The sequence below is a fragment of the Sparus aurata genome, chromosome 1 (genome assembly GCF_900880675.1).
Source record: "Sparus aurata chromosome 1, fSpaAur1.1, whole genome shotgun sequence".
Lineage (NCBI taxonomy): Eukaryota > Metazoa > Chordata > Actinopteri > Spariformes > Sparidae > Sparus > Sparus aurata.
The window spans coordinates 6,328,525-6,348,639 of record NC_044187.1 but is presented as its reverse complement, the minus strand read 5'-3'; the positions used below and the strand labels follow the sequence as shown (position 1 = coordinate 6,348,639).

General features: G+C 41.8%; 1 long non-coding RNA gene across 2 annotated transcripts; it reads right to left on the bottom strand.

The window, feature by feature from the left end:
* Nucleotides 1-1,139: 1,139 nt before the first annotated feature.
* Nucleotides 1,140-16,713, bottom strand: LOC115587654 (uncharacterized). 2 transcript variants are annotated; one of them, XR_003985117.1, is made up of 5 exons: nucleotides 16,558-16,704; nucleotides 2,055-2,142; nucleotides 1,874-1,931; nucleotides 1,644-1,741; nucleotides 1,140-1,546 (listed from the first exon to the last, which is right to left on the bottom strand). It is a non-coding gene; the product is annotated as an uncharacterized LOC115587654 (long non-coding RNA). The 2 variants fall into 2 exon arrangements; XR_003985116.1 differs by lacking the exons at nucleotides 1,140-1,546; nucleotides 1,644-1,741; nucleotides 1,874-1,931; nucleotides 2,055-2,142 and adding exons at nucleotides 13,621-15,707; nucleotides 15,805-15,902; nucleotides 16,035-16,092; nucleotides 16,210-16,297 and having other exon boundaries at nucleotides 16,558-16,713.
* Nucleotides 16,714-20,115: the final 3,402 nt, after the last annotated feature.

The following is a 20,115-nucleotide window of genomic DNA, read 5'->3' as shown; positions in this document are numbered from 1 at the left end:
ATCAGGTGGGGAAGGCCCAACAGAGACTTTACTTCCTCAGGAAGCTGAAGCACGCTCACCTCTCTCAACACCTGCTGACCAACTTCTATCGGTCAGCGATAGAAAGCCTCCTGACCTACTGCTGCACGGTGTGTTTCTCCAGCTGCACAGCACAGGACAGGAAGGACCTGCAGCGGGTGGTGAGGACAGCGGAGCGTGTCATCAGGATGACACTACCCCCTCTCAGAGACATTTACACTGGCCAACTCAAAAAGAAGGCCAGCTGTATTGTTAAGGACCCCACTCACCCCGGACATTACCTGTTCTCCCCCCTGCCCTCTGGGAAGAGATATAGATCCATCAGATCTAAAACAAACAGACTGAAGGACAATTTCTTCCCACAGGCAGTGAAATGCACATTTCTTTCTCAAAACGATGACAATAAAATTCTATTCTATTCTAGTGACTGAGTTCAGGAGTCCATAGTTCAGAGTAGTGATCAAAAACTTTACACCCTTTATAAACAGGGTGTTACATAAACATGGACTTTTATTCTGAAAGGGCTTCACATTTAGTGAGCCTGGATCTACTCTGCTTCATTCAATCACCCCAAAATAATTTATTTGAACCTAACGGTGATTTACGGCTCAAATATTAGTTCAGGTCCTCCTCAGTAAAAACTTTCTCTGTGCATCTTCATATCAGCAACATCCCAAATCATCAAGAACCATTAAACTGTGGCACATTTCATTCTTATGGACACAAAATGTGAGAAATGAGGCAAAGCTAAAGGACAGAGTTGAATTCAAATGTCTTGATATCTGGTGAACAAATAGTAATCTCAAACATTAACAGAAGAATAATTAGTTTAAAGCTGAAGTTTAAACGTTCTGCACACTAATGTTTCACCTACAGAGCTGTCCAACACCTCCTTCACTTGTTGTGGAAGCTGGCTGTTGATTTGACTCAGCAGCAGAAATAATTGGAAAATGTAACATCTGTCAAAGTGTTTTACTACTGGACTTATGTTTGGTGTTAATGTGTGAAAATATAAACTGTACATGAAGTAAAATGTGATGCTCTCAGCTCACTGTCTCACTTTGAACTCACTTTATTGGCTTTGTCAGCCAGGACAGGTGAAAACCCAGAAGCTGATCAGAGACTTTTCAAATCTTATTTATTATTCTGTAGAATTTCAAAATACATTTTGTTTAACATCGCATCAATTTCTATAATATAACTGACTGTACAGGTTAAAATAAGCTCTCACAGTTTAAGCAATAAGCTGATCTGAACAATAAATCATGTCTGACAGCTGGACATGATTCAGTTGAAGCTGCCGACTCCACGTTCTTCTAAACTTCCTGCTACATGCTGCTGCTGACTGTCTGTGCTGCTGACTCCTACCTGCTGCTGCTACTGAAAACTCAACATGAAAACTTTTGGAGCTGAAGGTAAATGTGTCCACTTCCCCCACATCCTCCACAGCCTCGCTCTCCTCTGTGATATTTCAATGTGGTACTTCTTTGTGTCCATCAGGTGAGTCCTGCCTCTGGTTCAGCTGCATCTGAAGAGAATAGCAGAACACATGTGTAAAGTTTTAGTTGTGACTGTGACTGTAAATCTAAAGTCGGGATGTTTTATTGGATGCAGGAGTCTCTAACCTGACTGGACTTCACAGCATGTCTTCCTGCTGCTCTGTGTCTTCTGTCTGTGCTGCAGTGAAGTCTGAGACGTTCTCATACTCAGGAAAAGAGTCCAACTGATGAGGAGAGACGACAAAATGAAGCTCAAAGGACCTCGTTCATGAACCGACATCAAATCAGATCAGCCAAGTTATTATAACTGTGATATAGAGGAGGTTCTGTCAAGACGGCCTCTCTCTCTGTCTCACCTCTATCATCTCGACAGATTCTTGTGGTTCAGTGGTGGAGCTCAGAGTTTTCTTCTTCCTGGATTGAGTCCAACAACAACAACAACAAATACAAAATTCCACATTGAGAAACTCACATCACTAAAACTAAATGAAGTCTGAAGAAGAAAACAAAAGAGCAGATGGATTCTAATTGTTTCACCTCGTCCACAGACTCAGGAGAAGAAGAGGAATCAGCATCAAGACCATCATAGTCAACCTGATGATGTTCGCCATCTTTGTTGAATTCCCTAGAAATACACACAGATATGAGATGAGAATCAATAAATCACTTTTCCAGGTGATACTTTCTGTTAGTCAGTCAGAGTCCTCCACCTCTGACATGATCGAGGTTCCTCCCTGAACACTACAGAAAAACTGTCTCTGAACGCAGACAGGAAATGTTATTTTCTCTGCACAAGACATGAGTTGTTACATATTAACATGTTAATCTGGTCTGGTGCAGTAAACAGGTGTGTGTGCAGGTGAATGAAGATAACTCACCTGCCACAGTCAGATGTACTAGTGGTTTTGTTTCTTCCTCTTCTGTTCTGGACCTCACAGTAATAATTCCCACTGTGTTCAGCTCTGAAGTCAGTGATGGTGAAGATCTGTCCTGATGCTTTTGGTGAGTCTTCATTCTCCTTGTACCAGGTGTAATTAGCTGCTGGGATAGCATCACTGCGACAGGTCAGAGTCACTGAACTGCCCTCCACTATCTCAGCAGAGGGACTCACTGACGAAAGCTCAACACTCAGGACATCTGGAGTAGAAAATATAAAAACATTGTACATTTAATTTCAATATGTGTGTTGGAATTAGGGATGCACATAAGACACACATCAGAAAAAAAACTAAAGCGACTTCATCTTACTTTTAAATCAAATTGTAAACAAAGTGCACAAAGACTCAAAATGTCTCAGTTCATCAGAGCTGAAGGCAGCAGATAAACGAAATGATCCTGGTTCAGGTGGTAACAAAAGAGCTGTACTGAATACTACACATTTGATACGGCAAATAAAAAAAAAAAAAACACTCAAAGAATGCAACAACTTCACTTAAGCAATACAGGCAAAGACACTGAAGCAACAAACATGGGCATTACATTAGAGTGACTCCATTTTTGAGTTACAACGTGCCGGTATGCGCACTAGTTTTGTGGGTCTCACACAGCACAGCATGTAAAACAGGCAATCGAATAGATGCTGAACGCGTGTGAAATAGACAGGCAACAGGTCGATGTCATTTTACTTGACAACGTAAGGAATATGAAAAAGCAGTGGATGATATTGCAGTACCAAGCGTGGGCTGCGTCTCACACTCTTAAGCTGGATGTACACGAGGGTCTGTTGTCACAGTGCAGCGTTACACACTCACCTGCTAACAAAAGGAAGGTGGTAGGCCAATGTTGGAATAGCATATGCAGAATAAGAAAAAGCCATATGAAAGTATTTACTTTGTTTCAACAAAATGAAAAAAAAAAAAACTATTAAGGAATGCAGGTACTTTTTTTCTAAATGCAGCTGTATTATCCAGGAAAATATTAGTTAGGGCTAAGTATTGGATCGCGACTCAATATCGGCAGATACTAAATATTAAAGGACTCGGATCGAGATCCGGGGGGAAAAAAACCTGATCGGGACATCCCTAGTTAATATCAAATTAATGAATAAAAGTGTCAACAAAAGATAACAGATGAACATGGAATAACTGAGGTTTTTCGTGAATCAAACATAATTGACATGCTTAAGACATGAGGGTAAATCTTGTTTTACATAATCTCCAGTGTGAGCTGATATTTAACAGTTTAATTTTGCAGCACAGACAATGAAAGATATTTATGCATCATGTCTACAATCTCATGGGGCTGTGATTTGGTTGTCACCCAATTCTGCACAATGAATCACCAAATACCACTGAATTACATGTAGTTAAGGTCCAGTACAACAGGTCGGCTCAAAAGGCTCCACCAGGTGTTATTTCAGTGGACGACTAAGTAAACTCACACAGTGGAGGAGAGTGGCAGTTCTCATGTCCTTCTACAGCACAGGAAAAGCTGTCTGTAGGAGTGAAGTAGCCTGAATAATAAGAAGATGTTTGTCTCTGAATGATATGTCCATTCTTGTACCAGACGTAGTGAAGACGACCAGGTAGACGACGATTGCTGTGACACTTAAGCCATGCCTGGGGTTTAGAGGGATAGACATGTACGCAGGTCAACACCTTCACCTGCAGATCTGAATATATGAAGAAACAGAAGTCTTTATTTATACTGAATATCAAAACACACACGCACAGATATTAAAACCCAGAACTCAATATTCAGATTAAAAACTTACATGTGACAGTGAAAGTGATTCCAGGTGAACCAAAATATTTCCCACGTCCTTGGTCTGTAATGAATCTGAACTTGTACTCAGCCGAGTCGCTTTCTCTCAGGTCTGTGATTCTCAGAGTGCAGATGTTGTTACCACAGATATACTGTACACGACCTGAATACTGTGGGTCTGTTCTCAGATCTGTAAAAACACCATTACTTTCTTTTGTGAACCAGAATCTGTTCTCAACTCTCTTTACAGTGGATGGGTATGTGTAGGTGCAGCTCATGACCACTGTTGATCCTTTTGAGGCACAGATCTCAGTAGAGCTGTAAGTCACTCCCCAGCCATCCTGACCCTGTATTACTGTAACACAGAGATCAGAAAACTTTAGTTGTCAGACAAGACAAAAGATGATCAAACTACCAATATGATGTGGAGGAAAGGTAACATGGACGTGCTTCAAAATCCTCGATCATCAGACTAATTACTGTCATCAACAGTTCTTAATCATGTGTCAACAAAAGTCGTCCACACAGAGAATAAAAAAAAAAAATAAAAAAAAATTCTAGTTGTACAAAATACTCCTGTTACTCCACCCACATGTTAACTTCCCTTTAAGGCACTTTCTAACTAATGCTTTAAATAAATAACACTTTGTGACTTTTGTATGTTATTTCTGAATGACACCAGGATGAACACAAACAAAGGAAGAGTGGAAGATGTGAACATGCTTTCTACAGTTAAACTCAGTGTGCACCCAGTCTGAAGGTGCAGTGAAGTGAACAGGAATGTATTGAACCTGTGACCTTTAATGCAGTTTACTGACCAGGATAAGAGGAGAAATTGTCAGGCAGGGGGTTAAAGGGAAGACTAAGGAAAGGGGAAGGTGGACCCAAATGCAGGTACATGAGAGGCAAGGATATGGGGAAACAAAAAGCGAGCTTTATTTTAAAGCTGAACACAAAAACAGAGGCAGACAAAACAGGGGCAAGAGGCAAAGTAGCAACCAAAAACAGCAAGGCCAAGTAGCAACTAAAAGGCAAGACAAAGTACAAAGAAAAAGGCAAAGTTCAAATCAAACATGGAAAACTCAAAACCAAAACCTACATAACGGAACTTGAAGAGCATGGACAAGAGCATGGACGTAGACAGGGGCTGACAAGAACAGACAATAACCAGACAAGGAGTGAAGGGAACACAGAGACTAAATACACAGACACTGATGACAAGACGAGGAACAGGTGAGGTGGACCAACAGGTGAGATAACGAAGGGGAGGAGCACATGAGAACATGAAGGGAACCAAGCAATAGACAGAGGGAGCCAGAGGGAACATAGGAAAATACACAGGAGAACTTAAAGGACACATGAGGGCATGGAAAAACAAGACACAAGACATGATACAAAGACATGGAAATCAAATACAAGAAAACACAAGAACAAGACAAGACAAGAACACAACAAACAGATCTACAGTCATGACAGAAATACTATTTATTAGAGTCTGTGCTGTTCTTGGCCAGTTCTCTCTGTGGTCAGGATGCTGCTAAGGTAAGTGTGAAAACCAGAGGTGGACTGTCAGGGCCAGCAAGGCCTTCTCTGCTGGCCTAAACACTATTAGAATCACTGACTTATGTTTCAAAATATTTTTTTCCATGAATATGTATTTAATTATTTCCAATAGTCTATCCTCTTCATTTAGTAGCTTTTCTCTTGGTCGCGCTGCTTCCACTAGTGTATGTTTATGTTAGAGCTTTTATCCAATTATATTTCAGCCATCATGTGTTGCCAGGGTCAAAGAAATGTGCCTTGACACCTTCAGAATCGATAGTGCTGGCGTATGTGGCTTAAAATAAATGGCTATGAAGCTGTCGCTTTAACCAATCAGATTTTGAGTTGGCAACTAGCAGGTGTCCAGTGACAAAATTCTGCAATTTCACGTCCTTTGATTGGATGGTCAGAAGGCCCGCTTGTTCAATGCTCAGTCACGCGAGACCTAGCTTAACTAGTGAGTTGTGTGATTGATAGCCGACGTTGAAAATGGCAACAGGTGGAGATGATATTGATACAGCAGGTGGAGATGATATTGATACAGCAGGTGGAGATGATATTGATACAGCAGGTGGAGATGATATTGATACAGAAGGTGGAGATGATATTGTCACAGATTTATTGTCAGTGCCCTTTTCAAGACAACGTTTATAAATGATGGACATTCTTAAAAAAGGCAGCCCAACGCCTGAACACCTCAAGCTCAGTCAACCTGCAAAAGCAGGCCATGTGCGCCACTTTCAGGCTAGCAACTGGGAACGATACACTTGGCTTACAGGCTCAGTTCGACACAACGTTTGAACGTCATTGGTGAGTGGAACTGATTTTTTATTGCTGGTTTTGCTAATCTTGCATCTATTGAACTGGTTGCATTTTGTTTCCACACACTTGTTAAATGATTGTTCATAAAGTGACTGTCTACCTGACGTCCGTGTGCGTGGCTGTGTGTGTAGCTGTGCCTGTGTGTGTGTGCATAACTAGAACAACGCAATTTTTAAGATGGAGCAGTAAAGTATTTTGTAAAGCTTAAAAATGGCCAGCGATGCCACTTATTTCTCGTAAGTGATTTTTTTGGGGGGGAGGAGAAGAACACTGAGGTGTCAAACTGCTTCAAGCAGCTTTGATATAAAGATAAGCTGTCTGCATTTAGCGGAAACCTCACACTGAGGTCAGACAGCACTAAAAGAACTAGCAGGGAGTGGTGCGGATGTACGATCATATACAAGAAGTACAGTCAGTTTTTGGGGTTTTACTGTGAGAACAATATCCCTCCAAAAAACTTCACTGTGATAAAAGTAGCTGCAGATACAAACTAATCGTCCTCCACATGAGCTGCTGCTTCTGCAGCCAGGGTCGACTTTAGAACACATTAAACAGGATGAGAAGGGAAAAGTTCTGAAAACCCAAAATATTCTCAGTTTACAGCGTGTAAAAGTTTGCCTGAGCTGAGCACACAGCTAGTTCATGCAAAAGTCCAGATTCCCTCTTTAAATGCAGTAAATGTAACTGTACCTGACACAGAGAGAAGGAAGACGACAAATCCACTCACTGCTGCAGTTAAACTCATATCTGCTCCTCTGATCTCTCTGTGAGGTTTCAGAGACAATAAAACATGTCAGCAGATAAAATAATGATGCACACAGGAGGTTTACAGTATCAGTCACATCTACAAACAATTCTACTTACAATGAAGACGGACGTCGTCTTGAAAGAAGCCGTTCCTCAGTTATCATGGAGCAGAAGACAGATATCAGGCTCTTAAACCACTACATTTCCTTCCTCTTCAGGTTATTAATAGACATGAAACTGACATCATAACCTGTTGGTTTTTAACCTGTTTCACTGCCAACATCCCACTGACACCAGAAAAGGCCGTTCAGCAGTTCAGGATGCATTAAGTCACATCATTTCATTTTGATTGTAAATATTTACACCTGCACTCTACATGTAAACTCTGTTTGAACCTAGAATATCTGAAAGTCTTTGATATATTAAAACAAACTCTTCGGAGCAACTTGTTTAAGTTCAAAAAAGCCTCACATGTCATGTGATACACATTCTGAAAATAGATTAAATGAACAGATACTCTGCTTCAATGAACAACCCCTAAACACTTGAAGGGATATTCCGGTGTAAATTTAATCCATTGATGGCGGTTTTGGTGGTGGTTTTATACTTTGACCACACAGCAGCCCCAGCTCGGAACAACACAAAAAGCGAGAACAGCCTGCTGTTGTACTGTTGTGCTAACTGGGGCTAATGCACCGTGCTCGGCACCCCGGTACTACTACCACACTCCATAAGCATATAGAGACCAGAGCTTGGGAGCTCCGGGACAGAACCAGATACATAGAGACTTGGACACATCAGGAGAGAGCTTGAAGAAAAGTCAGCGGGGTAGTTGGACTCTGTGTTACCCAGAGACGGCCGGCACACGGATCCTAAAATGGTGTTGTGGCTGGACCGTCCAGCCCCGCCTTCCAGCAGGCTGCAGCCGTTACCTTCTCAGATTATATGCAAACCACGCTCCACTTGCCCCTCCCCTCAGGCCCCTCCCTCTCGACGCCAAAACAGTGACAGAAAGTTGAAAATGAAAATCAGTGACACTGACAAAAAACTGAAATTATAAAAAAAAATCTGTCACTGAAAAAAAGTGACATGAAGAAAAACTCTGAAGTTTGTCATTGAAAAATAAAAAAAAATCCTGATGAAATAAAATGATAAGATTTTTGGATTTTACCCCCACTTTGGACACTCGGACCAAATCTCTTTGTTCCTGTATCCAGCACACAGACAAAGGCTAAAACAGACAAACCCTGTGACTAAACAAGTCAAACTCTGGACCCCGGATACTGAGAGCATCCTGCAGGACTGTTATACTTGGACAGACTTGGGTGTGTTTAAAGCTGCAGCCACTCTGGAGGACTCTTCTGTCAGCATACAGGACTATGCTGAGTATGTGACTGGGTATATTAGCACTTGTGTTGACAACATCATGCCCACTATACAAGTCAAGAAGTTTCCCAACTAGAAGCCCTGGAGTAACAGTCAGGTACATCATATGCTGCCTGGCCGCTCTCTTGTATTTAAATCAGGCAATGAGACAGAGTAAAAAGCTGTGAAGTATGGACTAGAAAAAGCCATTACAGCGGCCAAAAGGCAGTACAGAGAGAAGCTGGACGGCTTCTATTCCACTGCTGACTCCGGCCTACAGCACATCACCGACAACAGGACCACCATCAGCACCATCACCTCTGCAGACAGCCTGCTGGATGACCTCAACACCTTTACACCTGCTTCAGGACCTCCAGCCACACCAAAGAGAGGAGGCACTCACACACCAGGAGCCCCCAACCAACCATCTCATCAGTCCAGGTACACAGAGTCCTGAGGAACATCAACCCCCGCAAGGCAGCTGGCTGATGTTCTCACCTCCATTTTCAACCTTTCACTCAGCCACAGCATCGTTCCCTCCTGCTTCAAGACCACAACCATCGTCTCCCCCCCCCCCCCCCAGCACTCACTCCAATCATTAAGAAGTGTTTTGAGAGAGTGGTGCTGACCCACATTCAGAGCAGCATACCAGACCCACTGGACTCCTGCAATACACCTACTGGCCCAGCAGGTCCACCTCAGATGCTATGGCTGCTGTAGGGAAGTATATGGGACTCACACGGACGGCACCATAAAATATGTAGGGGTGTAATGTATAGGAGACACACTGCTTGATGATAAGGGTAATTAATCACTGGTGATTAATTTTACACTCGTAGATGGGGCACCACCTCCGTTGTTTAGTTCCTGGAATAATCCGGAGGAAATCATTCCAAACACCTAACTGTACCAGCTGGCTTGGACAGTTAGAGTCCATTCATAATCAATTTATTCAATGTCATATGTGACTTCTTTACACATATCTATCGGTTCTCTACATTAAAATTAAGTTCCAGACAAAGGCAAACGATTATGTATGTTTATTGACTAAATAATTTGGGGTAAAATAAATGAAATGACAATTTTAGACGAACAACAGATAACGGAAAAGGTAAAGACTGTAATGAGAGTTCTGGGTTGGACTATGGCACAGTGCGTCGATCCAATAACCAGAGGGACGGCCGGTACTCTGTTGAGGAACTCTTGGTCCGAAGGCCCAGCGGGGTTTCCGCCTTGGTAGCGCTGGGGGCAGAGTCAGTCTCAGCTGGGAGCACAGAAAGTCTTTTTAGTTGGAGACTCCTTGCAAGGCTTCTGAAGCAGACAATGACTGCAACGTTCTTCATCAGATGATCACAGTCTTGAAAAAGACTTTTTCTTTGTTGTTTCAATTGGTGGTTCTTAAGTTCTGATCCTTAACTAATTTAACTTCTTCTGGATCAGGCGGTGATACTTTAACGGTATATTAAAATCAAAAATCAAAAAGAAAATAATTTGTTCTATTAAAAACTTGGATAAAAGTAAAGCACAATTCACTTTTCTTAGAGCTTGATGCAAAAATAATAGTAAAGATTACTTTAAAAATAAAAACAAAAAGAAAAGCAAAGAAGTAAACAGAAGAGAAGAGCAGGAGAAGAAGACAAGACAGACAGAAGGCAGACAGAAGAGAGAGAAACAGAGAGAAGTGTAGTGCCAGCAAAGAAGTGACCAAAGTGAAGTGCAGAGCATCTTCTCTGTTTTTATGAGCTGCAGCAGGCAGACTGAAAACAGGGGTGGGGGCTGGCTGACAATCATTCCTTCTGTGTTCTGAGTTTAGAACACAAACCTCAAACTCATTAAGTAATAAACTTCAATTGGGCTTGACAATAACATGGGATAGATCTATTGTATGACCTTCTTAGGCTATTTGGGAATCTGCTAACATTAAGAATGACATTGTAGTTTAATTTCATACATTCTGAATTTTATTCAGAATGTATTGGAATTTGGATAAGTATAGAGACAGAGTGGTGTTGGAATGTCACAGACAGGGTTGTAAAACGGTTTGGCCCGTGAGGGGGGGAGGACTGGGTCATCTTTACCCCAACCAACATCTACCCCCCCTTCCTGTCATCTGATGTGGAGAGGGAGAACTCTATTTTGCTTAGTTATTGTAACTTAATAAAATAAGTTCTCTCGTGATCTGTTTATAGCAAGCAGGGTTTTCCCTGCCATTATACGGCTTAGGTGCGGCGCCCAAGCATTTTTGCCTCCCGCCTAACAGAAAAAATTGAGCAGGTGAGCAAAAATAAATAAGAGCCGCATTGCGTCCAATTGATCTTTACACGTTGCCGGGTATTTCCAAAAACGGACATTTCACCTTCTCTGTTTAAAAAAACCCCTGTTTACACCTATCTGTTTTCAGAAAAATTTTCATTCACCCGGCGTGTGTGTCTGCGTCTGTGTGTGTGTGTGTGTGTGTGGCGGTGTGTGAGTGAGCGGGACGGAGGGAGGCGAGTGCGCGTGCCACAACAACATGGAGTGAAAAGCATTTAAGGGAGTACCAGAAAACGTCTGTCATCAGAATGCCACCAAGGAAGTCCTGGTGAGTAACATTAGCCAAGCTTACACTTAAGGCTGGGCAAATAACCGAAAATATACCGAAACCATCGGTTACTTTCCCCTGCTACCTGTGTCTCTGACAGCAGCAGCTCCACTGCTAAGGAGAGGAACAGGCTGCTAACGTCAGCTACTGCTTGGTCCTTTCGATGGGGCACTACTATAGTTTTATTCCGCTTTACTGTTAGTTATAAAAAATGTAAATGCAATGTGAAATGTTAAAATATAAAAAGGCGTTGCTGCGTTAGTAAGTTTCTATAGCATGCTGTTACTTTAGCTAGCATAGCTGCGGTCGAGTGAGGTAGGGAGCTAATGAAGTGAGGGAGCGTGACAGAAAGCATAGATTTGCCCACACACAGTTCAGACTGCAGATGTGGAGAGGCTCTTCTCAGCCCTCAAGCTAGTAAGACATTTTATATGAAAATATTATTGTTCAAAGAAGGAAATTACACAAATTAAGATGCTGATTTTTAAGGTTAATCTAATTTTTAGGTGAAGACACCTCTGCGAAACAGGCTGACAGATTGCCACCTAGATGTCTGCTGCCAGGTGGCAATTGATGGCCCTCAGCCAGGAACTTTTAAGATGGAGAAGTTTGTTCGGCGCTTCTAGAGAAGCAATTCAACCAGAAGAGTAAAATGTTCAAAAGGGGGCTGCGAATTATGCAAATAAAGGGTAAATTACAACTAAAGCAAATTGAGTCTGTTTTTTAAGTTACCTATAGTAATGATAGTGGTCAAAATTATATGAAATTGCACAGTTTTTGGTTAAAAAAAAGCTTTTAAAAAAAGGTAAGGCCGAGGAACGCCAACCCCGCTTCTTCAGCTGCCCACCCCCCTAAGACCTCTAAAAACCCAGGGCAAAATCCTGGCAAGAAAGCAACACATCCCCCCACTCTGTGGAGAGGAGAAGATCTGCCAGGTCAAGAGGATAGGGACTCGGAGGAAGGAGCAATTTTAGTCAAAGATAATCATGGCATGGCAGGACCTTGTTAAGATACAGGACAAAGGACATGTGTTCCAACACTGCTGTTCTCCACTATTCCCTCTCCCACCTGGAAAATAAACTCCTACGTCAGGATGCTCTTTGTGACTACAGCTCCACCTTCAACACAGTCATCCCCCACAAACTCACCGACAAACTGTCTACACTTGGTCTGCACCGCATCATCTATGACTGGCTCCTAAACTTTCTGACTGGCAGGCCCCAGTCTATCAGGATTGGAACTAGGACTTCAGCCAGCATCATCACAAATATTGGCACTCCACAGGGATGCATCCTCAGCCCCTTCCTCTACACCATTATGAACTGTGGCATATTTCATTCTTATGGACAAAAAATGTGACAATGTGAGAAATAAGCCAAAGCTAAAGGACAGAGTTGAATTTAAATGTCTTGATATCTGGTGAACAAATAGTAATCTCAAACATTAACAGAAGAATAATTAGTTTAAAGCTGAAGTTTAAACGTTCTGCACACTAATGTTTCACCTACAGAGCTGTCCAACAGCTCCTTCACTTGTTGTGGAAGCTGGCTGTTGATTTGACTCAGCAGCAGAAATAATTGGAAAATGTAACATCTGTCAAAGTGTTTTACTACTGGACTTATGTTTGGTGTTAATGTGTGAAAATATAAACTGTACATGAAGTAAAATGTGATGCTCTCAGCTCACTGTCTCACTTTGAACACACTTTACTGGCTTTGTCAGCCAGGACAGGTGAAAACCCAGAAGCTGATCAGAGACTTTTGAAATATTATTTATTATTCTGTAGAATTTCAAACACATTTGGTTAAACATCTCATCAATGTCTATAATATAACTGACTGTACAGGTTAAAATAAGCTCTCACAGTTTAAGCAATAAGCTGATCTGAACAATAAATCATGTCTGACAGCTGGACATGATTCAGTTGAAGCTGCCGACTCCACGTTCTTCTAAACTTCCTGCTACATGCTGCTGCTGACTGTCTGTGCTGCTGACTCCTACCTGCTGCTGCTACTGAAAACTCAACATGAAAACTTTTGGAGCTAAATAGGTAAATGTGTCCACTTCCCCCACATCCTCCACAGCCTCGCTCTTGTAGGAGACTATCACTTGATAGAAAAAGGGTTAATTAATTACTGGTAATTAATTACAGTTTATACGGGACACCACCTTCGTTTGTTAAGCTAGTTTGAATAATCTGAAGGACATTATTCAAATTCAACTGTGCAAGTTTGGCTTCAACAGTTGAAAGCAAATTAATCAGTCTCTTATTCTGAAGCAGTGACTTCTTTCCACGTCTCCATCGATTTTCCACTTCAAATTAAACGTGCACGGACAACGACATAAGGTTAAATATGTTTATTGACTAAATAAATGCAGAGTAAATGATATAAGGTAATAATTCAAACGAGTAATGACAAATAACAGAAAAGGTGAAGATTGTGGGAGTAAATTATTGAACAACGGACTTCGAAACGATGGTGGATTTGAGTGTAACACTCCGTTCATTCACAAATCACGGGAGTAATTCCTATCCGGTACGATCCGGAACGGTACGATATGGGAAATTTTCTATGAGTTTATAAAGTCAAAGTCAAAGCTTTATAGACACCAACTCTGATCTTTGTGACTCCAGCTGTGTGCAGAGAATTCAGCCTACTTGTTGTAGAGGCGGACGTCTGCGGGTTTTCCTCTGATCCTCTCTCGACTCAGCTGTAGATGCAACAGCTGTTTGGCCGCATGCCGATGACGGTGGGGTTCCCCGTGACGTCACTCTCCTGCCCAACGGGATTCCGTTTGAGTTCGTGGCGGGCTGTCGGGCTCGGCTGGATGTCGAATTCTCTGGTCTGCTGGATGTGCTGTTCCGGCTTCTTGAACAGTTCGATTTCTGTACCGGACTTTTGATGCTTGATCAGCATCTTAGTCAGAGTCTCTTTGGAGTGGTGAAGACTTAGCTTTGACTTATTAACGGATTTCTTGTTTAAAAATAACTGAAGGATGAAACGTTGGCCGGCGAATCGTCCTTAGTCACTAAATACAAGAATAGACAAAAATAGCTTCTTCTGAATGTGGATACGATACTTTAGTAATATATAAAAAGCAAAAGAAAGTAATTTCGCCCTTGCCTGCGTTTTCAAAATAAAAGTTTTCTCAAGCGAAAATCATCACTTGGAAGAATATGCAACCAGTGTTTCAGATTCTTCAGAACAGGTCGCAAAAACTAAGCAAGGCACGGAGTCAAATGTTGAAAAATAAAAGAGTTACGTGCCGTAGCAAAAAGTATAGAAGTAAGAAAAAAAACACGAGCGTAAAAACAAGAAAGCAAGAGGAGAAAAAAAATGTAAGAGCAAAATTTTTAGAGAACAAGCGCGCGAGGGACACGATGTGTCCTCTTTTAAGGCTTAGCAGTAGGCGGGTCCGAGGAGCGGCTTGGCCAGTCGTTTCCTCCGGTGATGTCACAGATCTTAATCGCGGACTTATCAATTATTGCTGAATTAAACTATCCTTCTGAAAGTTTTAAAATCGCGGTTGACTGTTTACCTAAATCCACCATGGTTTTTACATAAACCTTTCGGTTACATGAATAAAAGCAAATAAACGAAATTGCTTAATAGGAAAAAGGAATAATCAGTTATAATACATGAAACACATGGATACATAACCTCCGCCAGCATAGACGGCTCAAACCTCTTCATACGGTGCTGACTTATACATTCAAAACATATATCGGAGGAAAGAGAGAAGTATAGATCAACAAGATTATGGATTACATTACTATAGAAAGTTCTCTGGGAACTATACCGAAGCTTGCCACAAGGTGGCACTGTGGCTACATCACTTATTCAGGTATTAATTCAGAAATGTATAACTTAGGTTAGGATTACATCAGGAAGATTACAAACGTATCAAAGCGTAGGTCTGGTCCAGCTGTTGAAAAATATATCATTAAGGCAAAGGTTAGACTATGGCTTGGTATCTTTCTTGGATTAGGAAAGAGATCAGGACTCTTTTCACTTCTGCTGGTATGGAAATGTTTATGGCTTTCTTTTACGATCCTTGATTTCACGGTGACATGGGACTGTCAGATGCTGGTGGTTATCTTTGACGTATGGCTCTTGTCCTTCTAACCGGAAATTGGGTGAAGGGATAGTTAGTCCACAGATGGGCTTTTGTTGGGAAGTCACAGTTTATAATATAAGAGATGATTTTGTCATGAGGTTGAGAGGGGAGAGAATTAGAAAAGGGGAAGCAGACCCTCGTGATAAAGGACACAAAAGGTTCACGAGGAGGGGGGAGGTCACGCAGACCCACAGCCGGGCCTCCTGCGAGAAGAACAGCATGGGCCGGGTTCCTACACTCTCCTCTGTGATATTTCAATGTGGTACTTCTTTGTGTCCATCAGGTGAGTCCTGCCTCTGGTTCAGCTGCATCTGAAGAGAATCACAGAACACATGTGTAAAGTTTTAGTTGTGACTGTGACTGTAAATCTAAAGTCGGGATGTTTTATTGGATGCAGGAGTCTCTAACCTGACTGGACTTCACAGCATGTCTTCCTGCTGCTCTGTGTCTTCTGTCTGTGCTGCAGTGAAGTCTGAGACGTCCTCATAAACAGGACAAGAGTCCAACTGATGAGGAGAGACGACAAAATGAAGCTCAAAGGACCTCGTTCATGAACCGGCATCAAATCAGACGAGCCAAGTTATTATAACTGTGATATAGAGGAGGTTTTGTCAAGACGGCCTCTCTCTCTGTCTCACCTCTATCATCTCGACAGATTCTTGTGGTTCAGTGGTGGAGCTCAGAGTTTTCTTCTTCCTGGATTGAGTACAGCAACAACAAATACAAAACTCCACATTGAGAAACTCATATCACTGAAACTAAATGAAGTCTGAAGAAGAAAATAAAAGAGCAGATGGATTCTGATTGTTTCACCTCGTCCACAGACTCAGGAGAAGAAGAGGAATCAGCATCAAGACCACCACAGTCAACCTGATGATGTTCACTATCATTGTTGAATTCACTAGAAATACACACAGATATGTGATGAGAATCAATAAATCACTTTTCCAGGTGATGCTGTCTGTTAATCAGTCAGTCAGAGTCCTCCACCTCTGACATGATGGAGGTTCCTCCCTGAACACAGCTACAGAAAAACTGTCTCTGAACGCAGACAGGAAATGTTATTTTCTCTGCACCAGTTATGAGTTGTTACAGATTAACATGTTAATCTGGTCTGGTGCAGTAAACAGGTGTGTGTGCAGGTGAATGAAGATAACTCACCTGCCACAGTCAGATGTACGGTGGTTTTGTTTCTTCCTCTTCTGTTCTGGGCTTCACAGGAATAATTCCCACTGTGTTCAGCTCTGAAGTCAGTGATGGTGAAGATCTGTCCTGATGCTTTTGGTGAGTCTTCATTCTCCTTGTACCAGGTGTAATTAGCTGCTGGGTTAGCATCACTGCTACAGGTCAGAGTCACTGAACTGCCCTCCACTATCTCAGCAGAGGGACTCACTGACACAGAGGGAAGCTTTGGAGCATCTGGAGGAGATTTAAAGAGACTCATGTCATTCACATCAGATGAAGGCTTTGTCACATTTACATTTCGGATTAACGTCATGTGTTCCGTGAACAGAAACTTGTGTTTTGCCATTTTAGAGCTATCATCTTTCAACCTACACAAACAGACCACAGTTAACAGTAAATTCACATTATATCTGGAGATATGTGTGTAAACATGTGAAGCAGGTTCACTGTGGCTACAAGTCATATGTCTCTTAACGCTGAGTCAGCAGGACACCAGAGCTGCTTATATTTTGTACTCACACTGGACATCGACTGATACAGACGAGGACATGATCTCTCCATACTGATTCTCAGACTTGCAGGAGTAGTTCCCTCTGTCCTCAGAGCTGATGGAGGAGAAATGATAGATGCCGGTCTGTCCTCGAAGCAGTTTTTGTTTCTCCTTGTACCAGGTGTATTTAGCTGCTGGGTTAGCATCACTGCTACAGGTCAGAGTCACTGAACTGCCCTCCACTATCTCAGCAGAGGGACTCACTGACACAGAGGGAAGTCTTGGAGCATCTGGAGGAGAAAACATGATACATTTAATTTTGGGATGCAGATGAGTTTTCTCAGTGAAACTTGATATTCAATTGTTTATTAGTACAAGGAAACCTGCAAGGTCCCTATTGTTTTTCGAATGACGACTTTTTTGTCCCAAATGATTACATTTTTCACTGCCTGAACATACCCCAAAACTCACCAAACTTGGAATATATATACATCACACCTGGCGAAAAATGTCATAATCTATTGTCGCCGTCAACTTCCACCACTAGGTGGCGCTATAATCAAAGAAAGTGCATTTTGGTTTATAACTCCCATATACTTTATCGCACTTAAAAAACCCTGAATTGTGCTGAATCTTGTGACATAGGCCACGCCCATTTCTGCCTACCGGTTTTTTCCACAAATTTGCGAAATGTCGCAAAACTACTTTTTCGAACTCCTCCCAGTCAATTTCACTGATTTGCACCAACCTTTGAACAAAGCTTCTGTGGACCCTCCTGACAAAAAGTTGTCAAAAGAATGTGGATAGTCCAAACGATACTCAAGTTATTAAATAACAACTTCCTGCAGATTTCCTTCCAAACAGGAAGTGATGCATATCTCCACATTGCTGTGTCCCGATGACATCAAACTCAAGTTACGATTTCACATTCACTCAGTTTCATCTTCAGTCCTTGAAGAAGAAACGTTATCAAAATCTTTCACCTCCGTCGAACCTGGTGGCCGTGGTGGTGTGGTCAATTTCGATGCTTTGCCATCATTTCCTTACAACTTCAACAGCAATTTCCCATCTCCACCAAAGTGCTCACATATGTAGAGGGTGTCGCCATGAATATGTCTATGCATCAATACTGTATCATATCCACAGCGCCACCCACTTGACACAGGAAGTCAGAAAAACATCATCCGATTTACATGACAGTCTGCCTGTTTTCTCAACATCATACACTACAACATCACATGCAAGTAACAGGTGAGTGCGCTCTCCGATGGAGCCGCAGCCCGACGTGCGTGGACTGCAAGGGCCCGTTCATCGCTGCTTGCAGCTTTAATTATATATGATATTATATTCCTGGTTAGCACAAGCTACAATCAATATATTTATATTTCCTTTGCTGCAGTCAAAGCTTCCTCTACATTGGTGTCCTCCAGTGAATTTATGGTCCAAACTGATGATGTTGGTTCTGTAATTTAATCACTTTCTACAATACTAAAAAAGTTGCCTTGTAATCAAATCCAGTCAGCAATTTTGTTTTCACGTATCTGGTGAAACAAACTACTAATATATGAACATCATTCCTCAGAGACAGGGTTGATAACAGGACTCTGGACACATTAGATGTTGGATGTGTATTTATGTGTGGCAACATCTGAAACTTTAGAGGTGGTTTTCTGGATCAATGAACATCTGTGCAGATCTGGAAACAGTTTGTTAATCAAACATCATTTCATCATCTACTGTAGCTGCTCAGTGAACAACAGCAGCAGACTGTGAAGGTGAAACAGGCAGAGCTGGAGAAAGTGCACCATCAGCAAAACACCTGACTGGGTGATAAAGTTTTAAAAAGTTGTCATTAGTTGATTTAAATCAGCTGCAATTTACTCACATTTCACATTAACATAGATGTATTTAGACATCTGTCCCCAAAGCTCGTTCTCAGCTGTACAGTAATACTCTCCAGAGTCAGAGGACTGGATGGAGCTGAAGACAAGCTGTGGATCTTTACTGAGAGGATGAAGGTCTGGATCTCCATTCTTCTTGTACCAGGTGTAATTAGCTGCTGGGTTAGCATCACTGCTACAGGTCAGAGTCACTGAACTGCCCTCCACTATCTCAGCAGAGGGACTCACTGACACAGAGGGGACCCTCAGGGGATCTGAAGGAGAAGACATGAACACATTTTACATTTCATTTCCACATGTGTGTTGGCATTAGGGATCCACATCAGAGAAACTAAATCTAGTTCATCTTACTTTTGATTCAAATTGAAAACATAAAGCACACAAAGACTCAAATTGTCTCACAGTTCATCAGTGCTGAAGGCAGCAGATCAATGAAATTATCCTGGTTCAGAGTCTTTGGACAGTTTCATGTTTATTCATCAACTCTAGTAGTTAAATAAGAGGAGTGCACATGAAATCTTTTCACAAGTTGGCAAACGGACATGAGTGAAAAGAATGAAGTGAGATACTTCATTGTCTTCATTCATGTTTTGTGAAATAACCAGAATCAAAACAGTTAAAACCTGAAATTATCAAGTGTTTTGTGTCAGAGCTGTTATTTGGTTGTCACCCAATTCTGCACAATGAATCACCAAATACCACTGAATTACATGTAGTTAAGCTCCAGTACAACAGGTCGGCTCAAAAGGCTCCACCAGGTGTTATTTCAGTGGACGACTGTAAGTAAACTCACACAGTGGAGGAGAGCGGAAGTTCTCATGTCCTTCTACAGCACAGGAAAAGCTGTCTGTAGGAGTGAAGGAGTCTGAATAATAATAAGATGTTTGTCCCTGAATGATCCGTCCATTCTTGTACCAGACGTAGTGAAGATGACCAGGTAGAATACAACTGCTGTGACACTTCAGTGCTGCCCAGAGTTCAGAGGGATAGACATGTAAGCTGTTCACCCTCACCTGCAGATCTGAATATGTGAATAAGAAACAGAAGTCTTTATTTTAGACTGAATGTACGTACACACACACACACACACACACACACACACACACACACACACACACACACACACACACAAGATATTGTGAC